Below are 10,625 nucleotides of genomic sequence, written 5' to 3' on the forward strand. Positions count from 1 at the left end.
AAACTCCGCACACACGGCCCGCGGCAAGCAGCCATGGGCTGCTGCCACTGCCGCACGCACGTGGCTGCTGCGGCCGTGTGCTGCTGCCGCGCGTGTGGCCGCACGCAAGGCGGGGCAGCCACCTTGGCAGCCACATGCGGGCTGCTATGCAACCCGGCTAGCCAAGGGTGGTTCTTTGCCTCGTTTTGCGTGCCATGGCCTCGGGATTTGATCCCATTTCGCGAGACATAATTAATTAACTCTAAATTAATTTTAGAACTAACTTAATGAGCAAAAAATTAAAAATTTTAAACAAGTCTAACTTAATAAAATTTCAAAGTGCAAATAACCAAAATAATTCCAAGAACAATTCTTAATTAAATTGGTTTAGCTTGGTGTAATAATAAAGTTGAGGCAATTTCTCACTTTTAATTTAATCAATTTAAATTAAACTTGAGAATTTGACAAAGTAAGGGGAAGTTCGTTGGAAAAATATGAACTTTAATGTTCAAATGAAAATTCCAACATCTAAATTTTGTGAATCCTTGAAAATTATATCTTCCAACATGAAGATAACCAAATTTCTATCACAAAAATTGAAACTTTATGTTTCCAATCAACTCAAAATGATTAAAACAACAAAGTTTAACAAAAAAATAACAAGGAATTTAGTGGTTTTTAAAGTTTCAATCACTTGTCACAAATAAAGATTGAATCTTTAACACTTAGGAAGCCTCAAAACAAAAATTTTCACACTAAAAAGCAATTAGTTTGCAATTATGTGAAAATAAATCAACCTTTAAGAATCAAATACTACCAAGTAAGTGTGCTTTAAGGGGACTTAAAAATGCAGAAAATAATGCAAATAATCAACCACATAATCAACAAGTTATGCCATTAATTTCAAGGTTAGAAAAGACTTAAAATTTTTCGTCAAAAATAAAAAATCCCTCGACAAAGGCATTTCTGGTCAGAATTTGGCTAAAATCATAGCCCCTCAGGGTAAAAACCTTTCCCGAACACCTTTTCCACCCAAAATTCACTAGTTTTGGGCGAAAATCTGGGTTCTGGGCCAAATTCGACATTAAAAACGGGATTAAAACAAATAAAACTGAGCTACTAATCTAATTATCAACTTAAACCAGAAAAATAAGCCAAAATAAACCTTGAAAAACATGATTATAAAAATAAACGAGCGGGGCTCCGATTCCGCTGTTGGGGTTTGGTGAGTCCGACTCACCGCGGAAACAACCCCGACCCAAGGAACCACTCGTAATTAATAAAACCATAAAGCATAAATAAATAAACACAAGAAAAGGAAGAATGAATCATACCCTTGAAGCGAGCTTCGCCCTCACAAAAAGGGCTCTTACTTGAAAGCCTTGAGCACCGCAAACGTCGTGCCTCCAACGGTATCCACCCATAAAGAACGAACACGACTTTTTAGGTCCGCTACCTTGTAGTTAGCAAGGTCCGACCAAAACCCAAGTGTTAATGGAGTTTAAGAGTTTTTCCCAAAATATGGAATGCTCTTTCTAACTCCCACTCAACCAAAGAATTCTCAAGCTATGCCATGACTATTTATAAGGAAGTATGCTTTGTGAATTCCACTCATCTTTCAATGTGGGATTTTTCACAAAAAGATCCCACATGGAAAGATTGGGGAAATCAAACCTTAGTTAAATACACCAAGGAACAAGTAACAAGTGTCACATAGTTAGGAGTGGACCACTTTCTCATTTGGTCCCCAAGGCATTTCACATGCAATGTGAACTAACCATGTGTCACCCAACCTTGAGCCCCAAGTTGGGTTCGGTTGGGCCATTTTATTTTGGCCCGTGACCATGACCCTTCACCCCGGGTCCACGGCCCCCTTGCCACTTGTGACGCCACCGTGGCGCACCGCCACCATGGCGCGCTGCAACGTGGCATGGTGCCTACGTGGCACACTACCACGTGGCACGCTGCCACTTGGTGGCTGCCACTTGGCGGCTGCCACTTGGCGGCTGCCATGCGTGGCGGCTGCCATGCGTGCTGCCACATGGTGTTTTACCATGCGTGCTGCCACGTGGCACGCTCCTATTGGGCACGCTTTCCTTGTTACTTCCCGTCTCGCCAAATCCTAACTTTTGGCTCGACATTTGAGATTCTCCGACGCTCGGTTTCGACACTCCAAGCTCGAATTTCCGACGTCTAAATATTTAATACTCGGGCGACGAATTAATTTCTTTCGAATTAATTCGTCGAGTCGGTTCGTATATTTTGTTTGGGGGTGACCCGAAAGGTTCAGTCAAGATTAAGCTGTAATATTAATTATATTAATATTACTGATCGGAAGCGACCTCCACCCAGGCATTTCGATCACTTTACCTTACTGAATATATTAGCTTTCTAATAATTCTGAACCCGCTATCAGAATAATACACTTGTTCGAAGGACACCATTCCTTTCACATTTTTTCATGTAGCGATCATGTTCAATCAATGTTCCTCGCTTAGAGAAGATGGAAATATCCTACGCAGGCGGACATGTTAGTTGCTCATGGTAAGTGAGAAGACCAATGCTCAAGAGTTGTAAAAGACATCTAAAGTTGACGTCAAGGCTGGTGCAAACCTCATCAACTCAATAAATTTGTTATAATATTCATTGATGGTCATATTCCCTATCCTCAGGTTGGTAAACTCCATGCATTTCTACTTCTTCAGGTAGGTGGGGTAAAACTTGTCTCTTATTGCCTCTTCAGTTCTTTCCATCCAAAGTTAGGGGTTTCTAAAAGCCTAGCCCGATTTTGACTCCACCACAGGTCAGCCTCTTCCCTCAAATAATACACTGCATTATTAACCTTTAATTCTTTAGGGCAGTTAATGGCATCAAACAACTTGTCAAATTCCCTTATCCAATTCTCCAAACTAGCAATGTCCTCCTTCCCAAGGTAAGTGGTTGGCTTTGCAGCCGCCACCCTCTTAAAAACTTCCACAAATTGATCCAAGTAGTTGCTACGGTTCCCTTGACTCACCAGTTGGCTCATGCTTTCCGCAATGGTAGTTAGCCTCCTAAGAGTAGCGCTCACCTTGGAACTAGTGCGTCTATTAGTGCTAGCTCTCTGAGACATCCTGAACAACTTAGAATATCAAACACATATTTTATTATATAAAGAAAATTTCATAGAATTCTTATTATTAATTGAACTTCATACTTAGCCACATGGCTTATTAAAACAAATAATCTTGTCACTAAGAATTCATAAGAGCCACTATTTGGCTTACAACGAAACAACTTGCTACTAATAGAAGAAATCAATCAATTGTTGTTCTAAAGTTCTACTCTTGGGCTTTGCTTGTCGGATCATCTTTTCTGGCCACGTCACCTGTGTTTCCCGTGGAAATTTGAGGGGAATCAGGATCTAAAGGTTTAGCCATGTGAGTTGGATTTTGGGTAGGTTCAAGCAAAAAAGTGGGATTATATTCACTGTAAGTTGGGCTACGGCAAGATCCATAGCTAGAATTGCGGTTCGGGCTAACATAGGGGTTAGGTTTACAGTTTGTGCTGTGGTTTGGACTAGATACTTGACCTATTGGGACAAGGGATTCAGGGGAATGAGGTGGGGATTCAAACTCATTTGCGTGAGGGATTTCTAAGTCATCGGATGATGTATAGTCAAGGTGCAAACATGGAGGTGGTAAGGGTGGCATATCATGGTTTAGATTATTCAAGTTTTGTACATCTTGAGGTGTAAGTCAAAGAGGAATTTCAACAAATACTGGTCCTGGGTTTGGCTCTAGTTAACTTCAGTAAAATGTAGGTCTGCCTTAAAATTGGTTAAGGTTCCTAACCACTTTCCTTCATGCATATAGGCTTCTATATTCCACAACCCATTAGGTTTAATTAAATTCTTATACTTTTTTATTGATACATTATATTTAGGTGTGTTGGGTAACTGAACTAAGGCCAGTAGGATGACCATGGTTCCTCAATCATAAATTTCATATTCTTGTGTCTTTTAATATCAGTAGCATGCCAAACAACGTCTGTTATAAAGTCACGCACAGAGATAGCATCCGATTTTACTAGCCTTTGATCGAAGAAATGTCTTCTAATAGTTTCCATCATCTGTGATAACACAAACTATTTAAGTAAGCAATTCAAATTTCCTCAAGGATAAATCCAAAATGAATACCAATGGAATTGAAATTCCATAAACACACAAAAAACTAGACTACCCTATTTATACTTAAACTAATGCATACTAGTTGTTAACAAAAATCAAATAGTTTCAATTCATTTTGTTTTCGAAAATAATAATGTACTCGATTCTTGATATTGGACGGTCGAGCCCGTGTCTCCCAGGATAGTTACCTACAACGTCGAGGAGAGCCTTTTCCTAGACAGAGAGTCGTACCCATTATATGCCTCCGAAGAGAACCCAAGCATCCTTTTCTCAGTCATCTTTCCAAATAAGAAAATAGTCTTTATAGAAAATAGTTTTACTTTCAAAGAATGCAAAACTCTATTTATCCTATATGCCCATCCTAAGTCTACCCACAGATTTTATTTTTCAATTTTAATCATTCTTAGACCCGGAAATCTGATACCACTTTATAACACCCCCAAATCTCCCTCTACGTAATTATTATATATATATACGTATACAAATATCGTAGAGATAGACTTGGGCATATTACCGCCATGTGAAAACGTAAGGCTTAATTAAATACTCAAATTGCAGCGGAAAAATAACTAACTTTTATAAATAATATAAATAACCATAATAACTGTTTCAAAATAATTCATTAAAAACTCCATACATAAAAAAAATTAAATCCTAACTATGTGATCCCAATCCCGACTCTAGTATGCGCACGAACAACTCCACACCTGAAATCAAGACTGCTTACCAAAATGGTAAACAGGGCGAACCACAACAAAAAGGAAAACAGATTAGCAAAAACGCTAAGTACGTATAAGTGCAAGGCATGTAAATACTTTTATTAGACAAACATGCTTTCGAAATAACCATTTAAATTTAACTTGTCACAAGTCATTTTCCAAAAAAATTAGACTTTTCAAAAGTTTAAACCTTCCAAGGGTAGTAATATCCATCAATAAAAGCTTTCCAAACCAATAGATTTTCAATTTATAAATTTCTCAATCTAAAGATATATTTCCAAACCAATTTTCCTCACCTAAGTGTGCACACCCCTCAAGCAAGTTATACTATACTCAAGGAAAGACCAGATCATGCAAAGCTCATGGTCTTACTTAACCAGTCCCGGGTAGAGGGACAATTAAAATATCAAATACTCAGGCTCATAATGAGCTGCAAATTAATTAAATCAAGTGATTTATTAATCAAACAACTTTTATTAAATCAATCAACACTTTCAGAGATCAAAACCTTTAAATCATAAAATAATATATTTTAACTCATCATGAAAATCATTAACTTAAATATTCATATATTTATTCAAACAATCATTTAAACAAACATTTATCAAAACACGCATTCAAAAATAGTATCAAGGACCTACCACCTATACGTACCTTGATCACGAGGACAATAAGGTACGACTACTAAACTTGACCACGATCGAGGGACTCATCCTACATTATTAAAGTATCCTTAATTAATATAAGGTTAACAAAATAAACACAAAACTATAAATAATACTCTATTTGTGCATGAATTACCCAAACCTTTAACCTTATTAAATAAAAACTTTAATAATTTTGTAGTATCAAAATTAGCTATTATATGTCAAATCATCACATTAGTTAGTATTGAAATAGCACTTATAAAATTAACAATGATGATACTCATAATGATCATAAGATATAAAGGAGGCAAGTTATGGTTCTATTAGTTGCTAGGGCAGAAGGAGGGTGAAAGAAACAAAGTGATACTACACCTTAATGTAGTACGGCAGTAAGTAGTAGGCGGAAACAATAGTTGCTGTTACGGTGTTGGTTTTGAGCATGAAAGAAAGAAGGAGAGGACCGTGAGTTTAAGAAATAGAGATGAGAGTTTTCTGATTTTTTTGTGTGAGGAATTTGTGAAGGATTGAAGGTCTGATAAGTTTTAAGGGTTGTTAAGGTACTTGGATCAAATTAAGTTTAGATTAGTAGTTGGTTAAAAGATAAGAAAATTTTAAATGGATACACATATGGTTGGGAGAAGGAAGATAGGAACAAAATGAGATAATGAAGAAGAGAATTAGAGGTTAAGTTAAATTAACATCATTAACAAAGTAAAGTGATAAAACCATCAGTTTCAATTCACGTTTCCAATTTATTTTATTTTATATTATTATTATTATTATTATTATTATTATTATTATTATAAAAACGAAATCATAGTAAAATAATTGAATTAAATAAATATTTTAGATAATATCAAAATTAGTAAATACATAATGTATATTAGATATTTTTCTTGAAATAGTTAGTATAATAAAATATGGACCGACCTTTAAAAGATAATTAAAGCTATGTTATTAATTTAGAAATCTGAAAATAATTAATTATTCAAATGATTAAATAGTTATATTTGGCGTCAAAATTTAAAATTCATTTTGGCTCCAAATTAATTAATTTAGGAACTTTCCAAAATATTTTCTAAAATTCGGGGTATTACATTTGTGGGCCAATTAATTCGGCATGTAGGCCATTTCGATATTTCATGGTATTAATTGATGCTTCTACATGATGGTCACATGTTAGTCTACTTTCAAGTACAAATGTTGTCTTACTTTTCTCAAATCATCAAATTAAGAGCTGAATTCCCAGATCATAAAATAAAGAAAATACGACTCGACGATGATGGGGAAATTTACATCCCAAACATTTAATGATTATTGTATGTCAATTGGAATTGTTGTTGAGCACCCATTAGCTCATTTCATATACAAAATGGTCTAGCTGAATCACTAATTAAGAGATTACAATTGATTGCACGAGAATTATTAATGAGGTCAAAATTGCCATCCTCTATTTGGGGACATGCCACAATAAATGCACCAGCACTAGGGATATCAACGAGGCGGGGCGGATTTTGGCTTTCCCATCCCCATCCCCGCGTAACATTCTCATCTCCATCCCGATCCCCAACCCCAAGGCTGGTCCAAAACTCATCCCCATCCCTGCCCCGTCAGGTCCAATTCTAAAACCATCCCCACCCCACGCCCAATTAGATATCCACCCCTAGCTAATCCCCACCCACGACTTGCCCGCCTCCCAAATACAACAACACTACATAATTTAAATTACAACAAAAAAAAATCATTGTTTGTATTACACTTTTTTATTTTATTTTTTTTATATATATTATAAGTTTATTATAATGTATTAAATTTAGGAAAATTTCACATTTACTACCAGGGAAAGCACCATGTTTCACATTTGCTACCCCTTTAAAATTTTATTTTATTTTACTACCACCGAAACACACTAACTTTTCATAATCACTACCACTTAACGGAATCCGTTAGGATTTCCGTTAAGTTTATTAAAAAAATTAAAAATAAATAAATAAATATAAAATGAAAAAACCACCCAAAAAACCCTAGCCCTCCCCGTCATCCACCCTCCCCCTACCGACGGCCAGCGCCCAAACCTGTGGCCGACGCCGGCGATTCGGGTCGGAATCGGACCCCTCCCCTTCCCCACCCAAAACCGACAATCCTAACCCTAATCCCCTTGCTCGAAACCACCCTAAACGAGTTTTAGGGTTTCGCTTAGGGTGGTTTTTGTTGGCAGGGAAATCCTTCGTCACGGCCAGATAAGGGAACGGGAGACGAGGAGGGGCTGGATCGGGTTTCGAGGGGAAAGGGGCTGGGATCGACGGGGGTTTCGAGGGGAGAGGGGCTGGGATCGACGGTGGTTTCGAGGGGAGAGAGGGGCTGGGATCGACGGAGGTTTTCGAGGGGAGAGGGGCTGATCGGGTTTTCGAGGGGCTGGGAATGCGACGCCGGCGCCGACAATCAGGGTGGTCGGAGTCGCGGCAGCAGGTTATTGGGCTCAGGCGACTATGGCAGTGGCTTGGTGGCTGGGATGGACGGTGAGTGGTGGTTGCGGCGGATTGGCAGCTGGTGGGTGGGAAGGAGTGGTGGCTGGATGGTGGTTGGGTGGTGGTAATTGAAATACTAACGGTGTAAGTCACGTGGTAGTGATTATAACAGTTAGTGTGTTTGGGTGGTAGTAATATAAAATAAAAAATTAAAGGGGTAGCAAATGTGAAAAAGGGTCCTTTTGCTAGTAGCACATGTGAAATTTTCCTTAAATTTATTACTTTATTTCACATAATTATTTATATGAAATAGTATAAAAGTATATAATTATTTTTTTTAAATATATAGATGGGTATGGGGTGGGGATGTGGCGGGTATGAAGCGGGGCGAGTAGGGCGAAGTGGGGAAGGGGCGGGTACAACCTAAAATCCACCCCGCCCCATAACCCATGGCTGGTATCCGCTAAACCGGGACCCATCGGGCGGGTCTCCTACGTTACCCGCCTCACTGACATCCCTAACTAGCACCAACTGTCAATGTTAGACCAACGATCAATGCATGTGAACAGGAAGTGAAGAAGATTGTTCATTTACAAAATAGTGCAAATCAATTTCACTATGCATATGTCGATACAAAGAAAGTGACAAAATCACATATACTAGCAGATGCCCCTACAAATATTGAAATTAAGATTGGTAATAAGGCCATTGAAAATGAATCTCAAGCACGTCGAAAGCGTGGGAGACCACTTGGTTCAAAAGATTCTAGCCAAGAAAATTAAAAAGATTGGATGTAATATAAAATGAGACTAATGATGCTCCCCCAGCATCAGCGGGTCAAGAAAGACCAAAAATAAACGAAGATAAAGAAAACGATGATATATAATTCAAAAGGGAATGAACAAGATGACAAAGACATCGATAACAATGAAATTTCAATTAATTATGTTTCTCCAGATTCATTGGAATAGAAAAGATGTTATCGTAAATGAAATATTTGCAAATTCCATTACAATCGAAATTGTCTCGGATGAAAATGATGTTGAACCAAGAACAAATGGAAGAATGTCGACAGATGAGTGATTGGCCAAAGTTGAAGGAGACAATGCAACCTGAGTTAAAGTCACTTGAAAAGCGAAAAGTTTTCGGAAAAATAACTCTTACACCAGCAGGTGTAAAACCAATTGGTTACAAATGAGAAAAAATGAAATATTTAGATACAAGGCAAAACTAGTAACTTAAGGATTTTCTCAAATTCATGGGATTGATTATGAAGAAACAAATCCTTTAGTAGTTGATGCAACTACAATAAGATTTCTGGTAAGTTTGACAGTCTCAAAAGGACTGCAAATGCGATTAATAGATGTAGTCACTGCATTTTTGTATGAATGAATCACTTGATATAGACATTTACATGAGAGTCCCCAAAGGACAAAACTACTAGAAAACCACAAGCCTAGACAATTATTTTCCATATACAACTAAAAAGGTAACTTTATGGATTGAAAAATTTAGGCAGATGTGGTATAATCGTCTTAGTGAATACCTTATGAGAGAAGGATTCAAGAACAATCAAATTAGTCCCTATGTTTTCATTAAGCGGCCACAACAAAAATTCGCTATTATTGCAGTTTATGTTGATGATCTGAATATTATCGAAACCCAAAATGAGCATGAAAGAACTGCAAAATACTTAATGAAAGAGTCTGAGATGAAAGATCTTGGAAGAACTAAATTTTTTTGGGATTGCAAATTGAGCATTTGAGTAATGGTATTTTTGTTCATCAATCAAACTATACAGAAAGAGTTTTGAAATGATTTGGGGACAAAGTAAATACAATCAACTCCCCAATGGTTGTTCGTTCTCTGAAATATGAAAAACGGTCCATTCGAACCCTATCCCGAGAGGAAAATGAAGAAATTTTAGGTTATATTGTACCACATGTCCACATTTAAGTGCAATTGTAGCCTTAATATACTTAGCTAACAACACTAGACCGGACATAGCTTTCTCTGTGAACTTGTTAGCTAGGTATAACAACGCACTGACATATAGACATTGGAAGGGAGTTCGACACTTACTCTGACACCTACGAGGAACATTAGATCTTGGTTTATTTTATCAATCAAAACAAGATGCATGCTTCTCTCGTGGGTATGCAGACGCAAGATATTTATCGGACCCACCAAATGCCAAAGTCACAAACTAGATATCTGTTCACTTATGGCAACACTACAATATCATGGAAATCAACTATAGTAGACTTTGACCGCTACATCCTTAAAATATGCAAAATTTATAGCTCTTTTTGAAGCAAGACGATAATTTTCATGGCTAAGGTCAATGAACAATAATATCCAAGAAGATTGCGGAATGAACGTATAATAACAGAAAATCCAACCATCATATTTGAAGATAATACATAATGCATCTCTCAAGTCACTGAAGGATACATTAAGGGAGATAGAACAAAACATCTATCCCCAAACTATTCTTCACACATGATCTGCAAAAGACAGGGAAAAATAAATGTCTAGCAAATTCAAGCTTTTGACAATCTTGCCGATGTGTTCACCAAATACCTTCTTCCGAAGAAGTGTGAGCAATAAGATCACAAAACCGGAATGCGACATCTTAGGGAAC

The sequence above is a fragment of the Chenopodium album genome, chromosome 25, assembly GCF_948465745.1.
Source record: "Chenopodium album chromosome 25, dcCheAlbu1.1, whole genome shotgun sequence".
Taxonomy (NCBI): Eukaryota; Viridiplantae; Streptophyta; class Magnoliopsida; order Caryophyllales; family Amaranthaceae; genus Chenopodium; species Chenopodium album.